General features: G+C 47.2%; 1 protein-coding gene across 4 annotated transcripts in view; it reads left to right on the forward strand.

The window, feature by feature from the left end:
• The first annotated feature begins 202 nt into the window (after nucleotides 1-202).
• Nucleotides 203-16866, forward strand: part of ZNF532 (zinc finger protein 532) — an 85850-nt gene continuing 69186 nt past the window's right edge. For 2 of the 4 annotated variants that reach the window (XM_074952412.1, XM_074952409.1), the window contains exon 1: nucleotides 5311-5419. The gene's annotated coding sequence lies outside the window, so the exon portion shown is untranslated. Of the gene's footprint in view, nucleotides 343-4772; nucleotides 4906-5310; nucleotides 5420-16866 lie in introns of those variants that run through there. The other 2 variants (XM_074952411.1, XM_074952410.1) reach the window with 2 other exon arrangements.

Below are 16866 nucleotides of genomic sequence, written 5' to 3' on the forward strand. Positions count from 1 at the left end.
GTCCCCCAAGGAGTCCCTGACTGTCAAAGGAAATGCTCCAAACACACCTATAAAAGCCCCTAACCGCCTTCCCAGCAAGGGAGAAGCTTAAAATCGGATCACACGGGAGATCTCTCCCATCTCTCGACAAGCCACAGAGGCACCCCCCCACCCCCACCTTTTCCTCCAGTCCCAGCCAGAGTGTCTCTCTCTCTCTGCCATTATGTTCAACCATCTTTTAACCAGGCCTCTCCGCAGGCTGCAGTGTCCGTGAGAGAGGCCTGAGCCCTGTCTGCCCGAGGCCCCCCGTGCAGGAGCTGCCCCCCACGGGTGCGGGTCGCTGACCCTGCAGGGCAGCAGCAGGTCTGTTTGCATGGGGGTGCGGCATGTGCATGCAGCGGGTTCGCTTTCTCCCCACGGCCTGGCTGCTGCTGCTGCTGCTCCCACACGCGCTAGGCCCCGCTGGGCTGTGGCAGAGCGGCCTGGAGAGCGGCAGCCGCGGCTCTCTCCCCGGGCCCGGCGCTCGCCGCCGCCGCGGTAGCAGCCGCCGCCGCCGCCCAGGGGGCTCCCAGGCCGCCGGGGCTGGGGGGCGGGAGGCGGGAGCGGGGAAGGAGGAAAGGGTGTCCCCTGTCTTCCACCGGCGGGACCCCTCCGTCACGGGGAGGCAGCCGGCGCCAGCGCGCAGGGCCGAGGTCACCCGAGCGCTACAGCTGCCAGGGCTTGAGGGCTGCAAAGTCCAGCACGGCAGGGGGGTGGTTAGCGGCTCCCAGCCGCGGGAGGGGTTAAGGTGAGCGCCCAGGGGAGCGCCCTCTCCTCCAGGCAAGGCCCCTGCGGCCCCCAGCACCCTCTGGGGTGGGGTCCCTGAACTGGCCCAGCCCCCACCCAGGCCTCAGCTACCCTCTGAACAGGAAGGGGCTTTAGCTTGGTGCTGGACACCATGTAGGGATTCTAGTTTGGGAACGGCCCCCCACCAGTGCGGAGGGGGATGGGGACCAGGAGTGCGGACAAGACTGTGGTTGGGAGCACCTCAGTGCAGGGAGAGGAGATGGGGACCAGGAGTGCGGAGGAGACTGTGGTTGGGAGCCCCCCAGTGCAGGGAGAGGAGATGGGGACCAGGAGTGCGGAGGAGACTGTGGTTGGGAGCCCCCCAGTGCAGGGAGAGGAGATGGGGACCAGGAGTGCGGAGGAGACTGTGGTTGGGAGCCCCCCAGTGCAGGGAGAGGAGATGGGGACCAGGAGTGCGGAGGAGACTGGTTGGGAGCCCCCCAGTGCAGGGAGAGGAGATGGGGACCAGGAGTGCGGAGGAGACTGTGGTTGGGAGCCCCCCAGTGCAGGGAGAGGAGATGGGGACCAGGAGTGGGGAGGAGACTGGTTGGGAGCCCCCCAATGCAGGGAGGAGATGGGGACCAGGAGTGCGGAGGAGACTGTGGTTGGGAGCCCCCCAGTGCAGGGAGAGGAGATGGGGACCAGGAGTGCGGAGGAGACTGGTCGGGAGCCCCCCAATGCAGGGAGAGGAGATGGGGACCAGGAGTGTGGAGGAGACTGTGGTTGGGAACCCCCCCAATGCAGGGAGAGGAGACTGTGGTTGGGAGCCCCCCAGTGCAGGGAGAGGAGATGGGGACCAGGAGTGCGGAGGAGATTGTGGTTGGGAGCCCCCCAGTGCAGGGAGAGGAGATGGGGACCAGGAATGCGGAGGAGACTGGTTGGGAGCCCCCCAATGCAGGGAGAAGTGATGGGGATCAGGAGTGCGGAGGAGATTGTGGTTGGGAGCCCCCCAGTGCAGGGAGAGGAGATGGGGACCAGGAGTGCGGAGGAGACTGGTTGGAGCCCCCCAATGCAGGGAGAGGAGATGGGGACCAGGAGTGCGGAGGAGATTGTGGTTGGCAGCCCCCCAGTGCAGGGAGAGGAGATGGGGACCAGGAGTGCGGAGGAGATTGTGGTTGGGACCCCCTAGTGCAGGGAGAGGAGATGGGGACCAGGAGTGCGGAGGAGACTGTGGTTGGGAGCCCCCCAGTGCAGGGAGAGGAGATGGGGACCAGGAGTGCGGAGGAGACTGTGGTTGGGAGCCCCCCAGTGCAGGGAGAGGAGATGGGGACCAGGAGTGCGGAGGAGACTGGTTGGGAGCCCCCCAATGCAGGGAGAGGAGATGGGGACCAGGAGTGTGGAGGAGACTGGTTGGGAGCCCCCCAATGCAGGGAGGAGATGGGGACCAGGAGTGCGGAGGAGACTGTGGTTGGGAGCCCCCCAGTGCAGGGAGAGGAGATGGGGACCAGGAGTGCGGAGGAGACTGGTTGGGAGCCCCCCAATGCAGGGAGGAGATGGGGACCAGGAGTGCGGAGGAGACTGTGGTTGGGAGCCCCCCAGTGCAGGGAGAGGAGATGGGGACCAGGAGTGCGGAGGAGACTGGTCGGGAGCCCCCCAATGCAGGGAGAGGAGATGGGGACCAGGAGTGTGGAGGAGACTGGTCGGGAGCCCCCCAATGCAGGGAGAAGTGATGGGGATCAGGAGTGCGGAGGAGATTGTGGTTGGGAGCACCCAAGTGCAGGGAGAGGAGATGGGGACCAGGAGTGCAGAGGAGATTGTGGTTGGGAGCACCTCAGTGCAAGGAGAGGAGACTGTGGTTGAGAGCCCCCCAATGCAGGGAGAGGAGATGGGGACCAGGAGTGTGGAGGAGACTGGTTGGAAGCCCCCCAATGCAGGGAGAGGAGATGGGGTCCAGGAGTGCGGAGGAAACTGGTTGGGAGCCCCCCAGTGCTAGGAGGAGATGGGGATCAGGAGTGCGGAGGAGATTGTGGTTGGGAACCCCCCAATGCAGGGAGAGGAGACTGTGGTTGAGAGCCCCCCAGTGCAGAGAGAGGAGATGGGGACCAGGAGTGCGGAGGAGACTGTGGTTGGGAGCCCCCCAATGCAGGGAGAGGAGATGGGGACCAGGAGTGTGGAGGAGACTGGTTGGAAGCCCCCCAATGCAGGGAGGAGATGGGGACCAGGAGTGCGGAGGAGACTGGTTGGGAGCCCCGCAGTGCAGGGAGAGGAGATGGGGACCAGGAGTGTGGAGGAGACTGGTTGGGAGCCCCCCAATGCAGGGAGAGGAGATGGGGACCAGGAGTGCGGAGGAGATTGTGGTTGGGAGTCCCCCAGTGCAAGGAAGAGATGGGGCCAGGAGTGCGGAGGAAACTGGTTGGGAGCCCCCCAGTGCAAGGAGATTAGGACCAGGAGTGCGGAGGAGACTGGTTGGGAGCCTGCCATTTCAGGGAGAAGATGGGGGTCAGGGATGCAGAAGGAACCATGAGTAGGAGCCCCCCAGTGAAGGGTGGGGATGGGGTGAAGGGTGTGGAGGAGACCAGGGTTAGGAGACCCCCCACTGTGGGAAGGGGTGGCTCTGAGGGATGTGGAGGAGACTGTGACCGTGGTTCCGAGCCCTCCAGTGCAGGCAAGGGATGAGGATGACCGGTGTGGAGGAGACTGAGGTTAGGAGCTGCCCCAGTGCATTGAGGAGATGGGGTGAGGGACACAGAGAAAACTGGGATTAGCAGCTGCCCCAGAGTTGGGAGGAGATGAGTGTAAGGCATGTGGAGAAGACTGTGGCTATGAACCACTTCTGTGTGGGGAGAAGGTGGCATGAGGATCAGAGACAAGACTTTTGTCAGGAGCTGCTTCTTTAAGAGGAAGGGTTGGAGGGAAGAAAGCGCCATTAGTTATACCTCTGGGGGGATTGGTTGGGGGTGGTGCAGAGAAAATCATGGTGAGGAGCCACCTCACTGAGGGCGTGGGAAAGGGCACAGAAAAGATCAGTGGTGGACAGGACAGCAATGGGGGCATAGAAGATCTTGATTTGGAGCCACCCTCAAGTGTGTGTTGAGGAAGCAAGGCCCTGGATTGGAAGATGGCAGAGGAAGCGGGGAACTTGGTTAGGAACTATCCCGGGGTCTGGGGGGGTGGGTGCAGAAAAGGCCTTGATGAGGAGCCATTCTAGACCTTTGGGGAGTTGAGTGGGTTGGGAAGACCTTGATCAGGACAGAGTCACATTTGGGGATGGGGGTTGTGGGAGATGAGAAGACTTTGGTTAGCAGCACCCACTCCCTGTGCTTTGTGAAGGTGTGGGGGAAGATCAGACCTTGGTTAACAACTCTTTTCCACCAGAGCCTAAAGAGGATTTAGAGGCAAAAGAAGCCACCACAGTGCTGTTGGGCGTGGGGAGAAGTGATTTCTTGTGGAAGTGGATTGTGGGGTGGGGAGAAAAATCATGTGTGGAGGGGAGAAAACACTTGTTAGCGTTGCCCCAAATACTGTGAAGAGATGGGAGGATGGGAAGGAGAGGACCTTGGTTAGCTGCCACCCCAGAGCTGCCGGCATGAGGGGGCAGGTATGACGTTAATCGGCAGCCACCCTGTACTGTAGGGAGTGGAGGCAGAGAGGACCTTGGTTAGCAGTCACCCCAGTGCTGCGGCCGAGTCTGCCTTGTGCAGCAAGAGAGATCCTATGAGGATTTTTATTGCAGTCTCTTTGTTAGCTACAGACACACACGCTCACAGCTTTCAGCCAGGTTGTGGGAGGTAAGTGGGGGAGGAGAGGAAGGGAACGTTTATGGGGTGGAGTTGGGGTGTAAGGATGTTTGTATGCAGTGGGGATATGATTGAAATAGGGGGACATGATTGAAATCACCCCCATATCCAAAGAAGAAAAGAGCCCCTGCAATTTTCAGGGACTTGTTGGCAACTCAGCGAGGGTTGCCATAGCTTTTTATGTAGGGTGACCAGAACCGGCTGAAACTGGTTTGAGGCAGATCAGCTCCTGAACACAATGCAGTCACTGAGCTACTACAGTGGGATAGCTTCCTCCCTTCATGGCAGCCAAAAGCAGAGGAGCTTGCAGAAAGATACCATCCCAAAACAGTATGTGAATGCACACTTTAGACACACTGCACTGGTATGTGGCTAATGTAGTCATAAAGGATTCTTTATATAAATTTACATATTTGCAGTAACTGAAATTACTTTAGCTTTTCATTCCTTTTTATGTTTAAAGAATGGGCAAGAGCTGAGATTTATGACCCTTATTCAAATATTTTTGCTTTGCAAGGGTGGGACACTGGTTAAACTAAATAAAAATGGATTGAATGATTTGTAATTGTCGTTATGCTTGTGACTGAAGAATGCTGCTTTGCATGCTGTTTTATTTACAGGGTGTTGTCTTACGGTTTTCTTCGTTATAAGATGTGAAGGGGGGTGCTGTGTCTTTCTTAAAGGCCAAAGGAAACAGTATTGTTGTAGGATTGTGCATAAAAGCATTGCAAAGATGCTGTAAGGCATACTCTTTTTTTTTTTCTTGTAGGCCTATTGATTGGGGCTGCCTTTAACCCTTTCATATTTGCAGAGGTAATGCATCTCTGACAATAACTGAGCATTGGCTAAAAAATCTTTCAAAGGTCAAGGTTCACAAGGTGAGATATGGTATTTTGAGTATGACTATAACAACAGTATGAAGCTACATGTATACAAAAACTAAATCTGACTTCTGATTGCACACCTGACACGTTAGTGAAGAAACAATGGTTTCAGTGTAGGTGAAGAAATACTATTAACCTCATCCAAGTTTAATGGGATTAAAGCTATTGTTTGTAAAGACTTACTGATACCCAGGCTAAATACAATATCTTCATTTATATATCTCATAGATGAGGATTTTTTCACTATTCAGTCATACAGAATAGGCCTCTGAGTGACAATCATAAATTGTGGACCACATGGCAGTGAACTATTCTGCATTGCAGTACAGCATTACACATTTTGAATGTTCCATCTAATTATTTATAAATTGATTGCATGGCCAACTCTAGGTAGCCTACTTATTATTTCTGAATTAACAACTTTAATGTAATACTGGTATTTTATATATGTTTTATGTATAGGTATATAATATATATAAAATATACTAAGTTGATTATGTTTCTTAAACTGTATTACACCGAGAGGATTTTGCAGCCAAGTGGAAGGATATATTTTAGAGCTTTGATAGCGTTCCAGTGGATTATTAGTGACATAAATTATAATATTGAGCAGTTATGAAATAAGAATAGGAAACCGAATGGGCAGTGCATCAGCTGCTAAGGGATGACTGCTTTTAACCAAAGCTTCACAGCAATGGATAATGGACAGGATTTTTTTGTCATCTAAAAAATAAATGTGTGCTTAGATTTGAGCTGGCATTTGCATCTTATACTGAAAGCTGGAGGCTTCAGAGAGAGGGAGAGGGGGAGAGAGAAGAAAGCAGTAATGATTATAGCAAAGGGAAGAACAAAGGCTGTTAGAGCTTACACACTGGAACACTAAACATTTTGCCTTGGGGATTCTTTTGCTAGAACTGTTACTTCCTAAAACAGGAAATCAGTAACTCTCGAATCTTATCCAGTATGATTTTCACAAAGCTAACCAGTCCTGGCTGTAAGCTGGTTTTATAAATCTACAGTCAAGAAAAATATGGAGGAAAAATATTGAAATATTCTAGTGTGAAATGAGTTTTTTTTCTTTGTGTTCAGCAGAGTAAAGTAGACAGTCTTAAAAGCCTTGAGAATTTTTGGATTGGGTAAGTTGTATGGTGGCTGTTGATAGGCAGGGTGTCTATATCAAAGAGTGACAAATATAAAGGAACCTTTTTATTTCTGACTGCAGTAGATTACATAACGTATTTGGAAATGAATTGTGATACAATGAAAGTGGCATGTTAAATGTTTAGCCAGAAAATATTTTATATAGTTTTATATGTAGGTATAATATAGTGTTTCTCAAATTTGATAGGGTAATGAATAGCTTGCATGGTGGAGTAAAATGCCTAACAAATCACTGTGCTATGATTTCTTTTAATAGTTTACATAATTTCTGAGTGCAGAGGTTCTATATTTGACTATAGACATCTGTAACAGAATTATGCTTGCAAACACGAATCCATGTTGCATAATAGGAATAGTATTTATTGCTGCTGATGATGCATGCTCTTTTCCAAGTGTCAGCTAAAATTCATATGGTTACATGGGAGCACCTTTCATTTCATTTTTTCCCACCAGTATAGTAAACTATTTTAAAACTGTAGGTACTTGAATTGAACAAAACTCAGTGTATCTGTTTTATTTGGTTTTTGGCACTAGTTCTGCGTTATCCATTTTTTATTTTTATTTTTTGCAACGGATGTCTTATTTACATTTGTGAGGAAGTTTATACTGTAACATGAGAAGCCGGAATAGATGCTCGTTTATATGGTACTTCTGGTGGCTTTGTTTTTTCCACGTAGGCCAGCCTTTTCAGTTGAAAATGCTGCTTAATGTTAGAAGTTTTGATCCTCTGTATCAGTAATCCTGAGCTCATCTTGGATTGAAGATTATCTTGGGTATTTGATCTTGAACAGAGGGATAATGATTTATCAGGTTCCAGGTCTCCTTTGAATGAAACAGCTAGGTGTCTGTTTCTTGGAAGTATGACTATAAGGTAGAACATACATATGCGTACTGATTCCTGGAACTGAATGTGAAAATATTGACCCTTATGTTTTCAGGGCCTGTTCTCTTTGCTGGTGTTGCGCAGACAGGCCTTGCCTGATTTGGAGTGCTCTCACTGAGATTCCCTGTAGCTGCTTCATGTTGCTTTTGAGCAAGAATTGCCATCCACTTTGCAGAAGAGTGTATTAGTCTGAGTGGAAGAAATAAATGGAAGAAAGAGTAATTAGAATATTATTCCTTTTTTTTCATTAGATTCAGGATATCCAGAGCTGTTAAGTTACCATTATAAATTCTTATGTTCAGGTTTCTGTAACTTACTGTTCCAGCCCATTTTACATACAAAAGATATCAGAGTAGGAGAGAGCTATTTTTGAAATAATCTTTCAAAACAGCATGCAAAAAAGAGAAGTTTTTGGGATTTAGATGGTTTTGGGGCTTGTCTTCAGTTTAAGGAGAAACTCTGGCGGCTGATAGACCCAAAACTTGATGTACCGTATTTAATCAAATTTGTTAGCAAAATGTAGGCAATTTTATGTCTGTCATCTTCCTCCACTGTTTTACTGTGGAGGTGGTCTGCTCAGCTTCAGAGGGTGGGCGGGAAAGCAGTGCTTTGTCATGGCTTAAACTAGAGCACCACTCCCCAAACTGTAGGGCAGGGGGTGCAGAGGACCGTTCGTGGGAGGGCATGGCGGGTCAAGGCTAGCCCTCATTGGGGGGCAGGGAGGGAGTGCAACCCAGCCCCGCCCCACCTCTGCTTCCTCTGCTCCCAGCCCTTTGCTGGCCCCCCAGCCTCAGCCCCCTGCAGCAGCTCCAGCCCTGTCCCCGTCCTCAGCCTTGGCCACCAGCCAGGGCTCCATTCCCAGCCCCAGCCCTGCCCCCAGCTGCAGCCCCATTCTCAGCCCCCTTACTCCTGTTCACGTCCCCCCCCCCCCCCGGGAGCCATGGCCCCGCTCCCGGCCCCAGCTCCTGGGGATGGTGGTGCAGACAGGGGTACCTTCCCCCAAAATTGGGGACCACTGGCCTAGAGAATAGAGCACTGGACCAGGAGTTAGGATGCCTGAGTTCTGTTCCTGGCTTTGCCGCAGACCTGCTGAGTCACTTTGGGCAAGTCACTTCCTGTCTCAGTTCCCCCATCTGTAAAATGGGGATAATGATACTGACTTCCTTTCTAAAGTGCTTTGAGATCTACTGGTAAATGCTGTGTATTATTATCATGTTAGTGAAAAATCTGCTCTCTTGCTGCCAACCAAAGACTGGCAATAACAAAGTTTGAAAAACCGCATTTGGTTCTTTTTGACTAGAAGAATGGGACATGGGCACACAAAGCATATACAGAAGAGAAGAACCAAATGAGGGATAGGTATTTAGAAATGTGGCACCCTTCCTAGTATACTCAGAGGAGGAGGGCTCACCAGCTGGGAAGCCAGTTGGTTAGGTTCTGTGAATATTAACCTGATCCTGAGTAAGTAATGTACAATGTACTATGTTACTGTTCTGTTGTAACTTTGCCTTAATAAACAGTACAAAAGACAATCCCAACAACAACAAAAACACAACCAAGAAGTAGGCCGTTAGGAGTGAGAACTCCAGATAAAACTCCAGAGAATTCCCCTTCTTCTCCTTTCACTTTCTTCCCCCTCTGTTTCCACCAAGAAGTTAATTCTACATTAACAGCCCACTTTGTAGACAATTGATGATTGGAGGTGGAAGAAGATTTTCAAGCTTCCAAAGAGTCATAAACCACCAGTGAGATTTTTTTAAAGTAGAAAATATCAGTGTGTGATTTGATTTTTTTTAAAAAAAAATATGGAGGCTTTGTTAGCGTAATTATAACAATTGTGAAAACAAAAACTAACCTTTCAACAAATCAGACATTAAAAAATTCCAAGATATAGTACCCATCATTTAAAAACAAAACAGCAGTTGCCAACAGTTAGCTATTATAAGCACAGGAAATTGTTGGCAAATGGCAAACTACTGAAGTTCTCTTAGAGATCCAAAACAAAACATCGTTTTGTGATAGTGGACCGTTGTTGGCTTGCCAGTGCTTGGTAGTCCATAGCTGTAAAACTCAGCTAAGGTGTATATGCAAATAGTGGTCTTGCCGTACCTTATAGTAAAGATTTCATAGCCGAACTCTGTACAAAACTTTTGTATTTTTAAGGCCCCAAACCTGAACCCATGAGCAAAGACTGATTGAAAGAGCTTTGACTCTAGGAACTACAGAAAGCTAGGGGAACATAATGCTGATTTCCAGCTCTCTGCTCAGCCTGTCTGGAGCTGCTGTTGCACCCTATGTGAAGAAAGGGATGCAGACCAATGCCTCTTGAGGCACCCAAATTAGTTGTGTGTCCCAGTGGACGCTATTATGCATAGACCTACATCCTTGGCTGTTCTCTCTGTTAAATTATAGAAATACACTATGGATATATTCTGTCTGGCATGGATACCTGTATGTGTGTGGGGTCTCCATAGCTTCACTGTCCCAACTATAGACTTCCGATGCTTTCATTCCTAAAATGTTTTCTTAAAATGGCACATTACTTGAGCTCAAGTCTTCATTATTTTTACAAAATATATCACAGTACACTATGAAGTATTATAAATAAATAAAACCAAACTACAATTGTCAAAATCAACAAAGTACATTTTGTGATGCATTGTCTTTGTTAATTGTTGGCTTACAGTACTTGCTAATTCACAAAATGTCAATAATTGACAATCAGTCTCCCAGGTATTAGTGTGGATTAGCAAGGTTCTGCTGTACTTCAGAAATAGGATAATACAGATATGAGTTAAAAAGAGAGAATATTAAATTTTTGTTAAAGCAATTTTTATCCCATCATATATATTTGATAGTTTGCTTTTAGTGTTGCCTTTAGTTTACAATGCCACACAATAATAATCTGGGAGTATAATGTAGTCAAATCTCATTCCAGGGGAAGGTTAGTGATAGAAAGATAAGAGAGGTGTCATTTGATTTGTAAACTCTACAGAAGCATAATTTCAGTGGTGTCACCCTCCGCAGCATGGCAGGAGAGATTTGCTGTCTCCCCTGGCTCTCAGCTCCATGTCTCTGGTTGGTGGAAATTTTGGTAATACAATGTCGTGAGAAGTGGGTCGAGTTTGGTATTATTCAAAAGCCATTTCTCCAGTGCAGTGGTTTTCAAGCAGGGGTCTGGGGCTCCCTAGGGGGTCACAAGCAGGTTTCAGGGGCATGGGCAGCATGTGACTCCTCTATTTGGGGAGGCTGTGGCCCCATCCCGAGGACCACTCTGCTCAGCCTCTTCCCCTGGAAGTCCTGCCCATGTTCCACCCCCAGCCCCGCTCAGCCCCCTCGCGTGCCTCTTGCGCCTGATCGCCCCCTCCCCAAGGCCTCCCCCTGCCACTCACATCTCTTTGCCCCCTCTCCCAGACATCCCCCCCGCCAGCCAGCCAGCCAGCTGAGCCAGTCGGCTGGCCACTCACGCAGGCTCCCCTCTCTCCCCCAGTCCCCCCTGCCCGCCAAAAGAGCCAGCTGGTTGCCTGTTCATTCGCCTCTTTTCCCCCTCCCCTAGGGGCTGCTCGCTGGTCGAGACAGCTGGCCAGCCACTCATGCACCTCTTTGCCCCCTTACTCAGAGCCCTCCCCCAGCCTGGCCACAGACATGCGCGTGTGTGCCTCTTTGCCCCATCTCCCCACCTGCCGGCCAGCCAGCTAGCTGGCCACTCATATGCGTGCGCCTCTTCTCTCCCCGGTGCCCTCCAGCCAGCTGTCCGCTTGTGCACTTCTTCGCCCCTGCTGGCCAGCTGAGCCAGCCATCCTCTTCACCACCTCCCGCAAGATTCCCATGCAGGTGGAGCTGAGATGGGAAGAGGACAAGTGGGACTGGGGCGTTGGGGGGGAAGCCCATGAGGGACTGCAGGCGGGGCGCCCACCCTTTCAGTGGCGGTGTGCTCCAAAGGTGGCGGGCAGGCTGTTTGGGGAGGCTTAGCCTCCCTTGGCCTTTTATATCTGCCGCCTATGTTCAAGGGTCCACCAAGCATGACTAACGTTAGACTTGCTAGGGCCCAGGGCAGACAGCCGAAGCCTGACTGAATGGGACTGCAGCCTGGGGCACCGAGCTCCACCAACAGGGATTGAAGCCAAAGCCTGAGCAATGTAGCATCACAGTGCCCCCTGTGGTGTGGGGCTCTGGGCAGTTCCCCTGCTTGCTACCCTCTAAAGCTGGTCTTGTCTTTTATATGCAGAAAAAAGGTTGATGGAAAGTGGTGAAACACTGGAATGCATTACCTAGGGAGGTGGTGGAATCTCCTTCCTTAGAAGTTTTTAAGGTCAGGCTTGACAAAGCCCTGGCTGGGATGATTTAGTTGGGGATTGGTCCTGCTTTGAGCAGGGGGTTGGACTAGATGACCTCCTGAGGTCCCTTCCAACCCTGATATTCTATGATTCTGTGTGGCACAGGTGGGCTGTGAAGTTTTTATAACATGTTGGGGAGAGTCTCAGAAAGAGGTTGAGAACCCCTGCTCTGGGGAACACAGTGGTCCCAAACATGACAAACCAAGAACAATGATGTAGTTATATATTTGAGAAAATGTTATGTTACATTTTAACACAGGGATGCATTGCTTACATAAAAAAGACACTGATGTTTGATGATCCTAGGGAAGTTAGCCTTGACATGTAGGACTGAACACATTTATTCATTAAAGTCAACTTCGGTATTGTCTCCATATAGGGCACCACTGCTAGACATGTTGTCACACTGATACTCGTCCGAGCCCCACTTGTACATCTCTGTACAAGGCAGGCTGCTGACCAAACATTAGCAGGGGTGGTGAGCATCTGGTGTTTGCACACAAACACTTGATTAGCTTAAGGATTGATTCGGAAGCACGTGGTATTTTGCACATAACTGGTGTGATCAGTCCATCCTCCAAGACACATCAATGGACAATAGGGGAGGGTAGTTTTGGATGCGCTTGATTATCCTGGAGCTATTCCATTACTTGATGATTTGCCTCCCCTTGTTGATGGCAATTTTTCTCTTTTTGTCTGCTTCTTGGAAAACATCCACCAATGTAGCTCCGCAAGTGTCATAATATTGGTCTTCAAATGGTAAACTCAGCAGATGAACATCTCCGTTGCGTTTATGACCTCATCAGTGACTGTCGTAGCCATTCCGAGCATGTTCGGAGTGAAGAGAGAATCTCTGGAGGCTGAATCAAATGCTTTCTAGTAAGATAATTCAGTCTTTCCAACAGCACTTGTAGTCATAGATTACGCACCTATGGCACCCAGTTGTCGTGGAAACCTCTTTTTCACTCAAGCACTGTACATGAGGTTCTGTGATAAAATGACAGCCTGGCTCCATTTGCTTGGTGTCATACTTGGTGGTGCTGAAGTCACTGCAGCTACTGGTGTACCACCTAAAGAAGAACTACAAGTCATGCAATATTATTTTTTTGAGGTTTGGCATCAGCTGTGGATCCCTGAAACTCATACGTACCGCAGGACAAAATGCTTTTCCATAAAAATTTAGCAGCTTCAAACAGAGTCTGCATATAACTGTTGACGTCAGCACTTTCTTCCGCTTTTCATAGCACCATGTCTTTTGTGGCTTTTAAGGATAAGCGCTGTGATTCATTTCTGTGGATAGGGTTGCTAAAAGCTATATCCATATCCCATAGTTCATCTTCAATAAGTGCTTTAAGAGCCTTTCTGCTAAGCATCTGTTCCTCTTCAATCCAGCTCAAACCACATATTTCTCTGTACTTAGCTTCTGCATCAGCTATTGCCACCACTTTTCCATCCATTAGAGACTCTGTGAGGCAATTTTTGAACTCCAGCTGAGTCGCACAGTTTGCAGTAGTAAAATCAGCAATTGTTTCTGTTGAATTTTGCCTTTTGACACATCACATTACATACATTCTTGATATCGTACTCGATGTGATGCGCACTGTCCTAGGCATGGACACCTTTTGGGTCAGTGCACTCACTTTACTTTCCATACAACATTCTCCCTAAGAGTGATTGATTCATTCAGTTTCTCACCAGTGTCACATGTTGAAACCATGTTTAATGGATGTCTTTGGGCTTTTGGTTTACTGCAAAAGAAACAGGTGTTCTTCTCAAAACACGTGCCCTGGGACGTAGAATAAGATGAGTCTCGCCCATAGCAGGCACTTTCTATGTCATCTTCAACTTTTTCCTGAAGCTCGATATATTGCCTCTCCAACCGTACCAAATTCAGTTTGTGTGCACTGCTTGTAGCATGTAAGGTGCCACCAAACAATGTGTTTAACCTGGTCTGCTGCAGTGGTATTCTCCAAAGATTCAGCTACTAGTCGGTATTCTCCAGCTCCCCATTGACTCCTAAAAATAGTCAAGGCCAAAGTAAAAACAAGAATTTTGTAATCAATTACTTTGGGATTGTAATTAATTATGTCAGATATGTTATGTAACTATGTGCATGCTATTTGTGGATGGATTCCCATAATTTATGGCTGGCTGCTGATGTCTTAACCAGTGCCTCATTACAACTCTTTTGGCATAATAAACAAAGCTGATAATCAGTACCACTGAACCATTTCTATTTTGCCCATGATGGCTGTGACCTGGCATGCCTGGGGCTGACCTCACTGAAAATGCCAAGGTCAGGGCAGGCTGCAGTAAATAGAGCAGATTCTCAATAAACTTGTGATTAACATTGCAGTTAAACTCACTAACTAGTCACAAACTGTACTCCTGATCTCCCACACGGGTTATCAAGAAGCTGAAAGAAATCACACAGTCCCCTTTATTGCATTCCAGTTCTCTGACTCCCAATCAGCACAAAGGTCCAGTACATTGAGAAGTTATTTAAAAACTTTGCTCACTATACAAAATGTTCTGACCGCAAAGGGTCAGCTGCGTTACCAGGTCAATATTAGTTCGGATCTTACCCAAAATACTACACTGCCAGCCAATCCTTTAGTGTTTAGAACTAAAGAAGAAGAAAAAGAACAAAAAGAGAGTTTTTAATCAGTAAAGCAATCAAAATACATACATAAGACTTCAAAGTCCATATATTAGGGTCTTAGCAGCATTGGTGAGTTTGCAGGCTTGAAAGTCCCTCTGGAATACATCCACAGCGTGGATGGGTCATTCAGTCCTCTGTTCAGAGCTTCAGTTTGTAGAAAAGTTACTCCAGAGGTAAGAAGCAGGAATGAAGACAAAATGGAGACGATCCAGCTGCCTTTTATAGTCCTTTGCCATGCGGCTTGTATGTCCTTTGTCCCAAACACAAGCTGCCCAGCAAATGGCATGGAAAAGCTTTAAACTTCTCTGTCCACAGGCATACCATATGCAGCAGACTGGATTAGATGAACTCTCAAAGTCCCTTCCAGTCCTACAATTCTATGTCTTACAGGATATTTATTCATAAAGAGTAACATATTTGGTATCTACAGAAAGCTTGTAACTTGTCAACATTCATAGTCATCGTGAGATGATTGTATGGGTAACATTTAAGGAATAATGTCTTTATACTGAAAGTATGTTTTATGGACTTGGAGTAGAAATTAGTCACCAGGAGATGTGTCTTGGTGGTGGCCCATACTGGCAAGGGAGAGGTGTCACCCCCTTCCATCTGGCCAGTGATCCAGTGCCAGACTCAATCGTTTAGCCTTGCAAAATACTAAGATTTTGAATAGGAAACCATCAGAGGAAACGACAAACAATCAAAATCACTTAAAGGTATAAGAGAAAAATTACAAGAAGACAGAGGTTCGCCCTGTTTGTGAATAGAAACAAAAGGCTGTTTTCAGTATAACAGGAGAAACACATTGTGAAGTGGGGGTTCTTTCATAAACATTTGGATCCTGGTTCTTGAGCAACCAGACAGCTCTGCAACACTGCCCCTTTGGGTGCACAGAATCTGGAATGTATATGCATAGCCACTGTCAAGGGCTGAACATCATAGGGGAATGATTGAAAGGGACTCAGGGATTTGGGTGTACCTATTGTTAATCTGCAAGGCGAAATTAGGGCTGGCATAGCCTAGAGGAGATGGCTTGAGAGGTTGAAAGGCAGATGGTGTCAGGGAGCTGACATCAAACTATTCCAAGAAAGACTCCCTCCAGCTAGAGAAAGGGCATAACAAGGCAATAGGTAACAAGGTGACACACACTCCTTGGTGCCCCAAGAACCACCATACCTCTTTCCCCATGAATCTAACCACGTTACACAGCAGGATGGATAAAAATCAATGATTTTTACTTTTTTTTTTTAATTTAAATCGGATTTTTTTGATAAAATACTTTTTGAGGAAAAAAAACTTATCTAAAGATAGTTTTAATTAAGATACATTATAGCTCAAGGATATCTCATCATGGAATAGGGATTATAAATTCTAATTCTATAGTATGAGACAATATATTAATGTAATGTTTAAGAAAAGTTTTGTAAATGAGTTCTAATAGTTCATGGACTAGCGACCCAATCTTATGGGGTTCCACAGGTTTCTGTATAGATTATTTAGGTTAATCTTTCTATCTACCCAATGGAACGCAGTGCTCAGTCTAGAAGATACCATCAGAGATGCTTAGTTTTGCAGTTCTCAAACTGTGGATTTGTGTCTCCAGCGGTAACATGCTTGTTAACAGCAAAAATGCTTTTAAATAAATAAATAATATATAGAGCTGAGAAATAACAGACCTCAACTCTATTGTCCCTCTGCAAATCTGTGTAGATAGAGTCAATCCCTTACCTCTCTCTAAAAGTGCAAAGTTTCAAAAAGTTCAATGAATAGAAGATTGTTGGGGGCGGAATAGATTTGGACAAGGAGAAGAAGTCAAGGTAAATGTGAGAAGCGAGGGACATGTGCTTGTTTTGTTAAAATATTATATGTTTACTGTTGAAGAAAAAAATCCAGAATATTTAACATTGTTGTTTTAGTTAAATAAAACAATTTAAATGTCTGTCTAGTGATGTTCTCCTCCTAATACAGCATGGCAAGAAAATCCTCCAAATATTAATGATTAACCTGTTGAATTGGAGATATTTATGAAGTCACTGGGAGGTGAACTATCTGCTTCAGTTACCTTTGGTAAATGAAATAACCAAACAATCATTCATTTTCTGATATTGCTGTAAAACTAATCTGAAAAGTTTTCAAAATAAATCACTGTTTAAAAATGTATAGTGTGTACCTTCTAAAAATTAAACCTATATCTATCTCTGAGTTGTGAAGAATATGTATTAAGGTTATAACAAACAACAAGAATGCACTTTTATATAGAAAACCATGATTAAATCGAGTCTTCCTGACTAGTGATTTAAATCAAATCCTCCCTGTTACAGTCTCTCAATCCTTCTTCTGGCTCCCTCTTTTCTGCTCCATGAAGTATATCTTGTCTTCACCTTCCATGCCCTACATA

The sequence above is a fragment of the Natator depressus genome, chromosome 5 (genome assembly GCF_965152275.1).
Source record: "Natator depressus isolate rNatDep1 chromosome 5, rNatDep2.hap1, whole genome shotgun sequence".
Classification (NCBI taxonomy): domain Eukaryota; kingdom Metazoa; phylum Chordata; order Testudines; family Cheloniidae; genus Natator; species Natator depressus.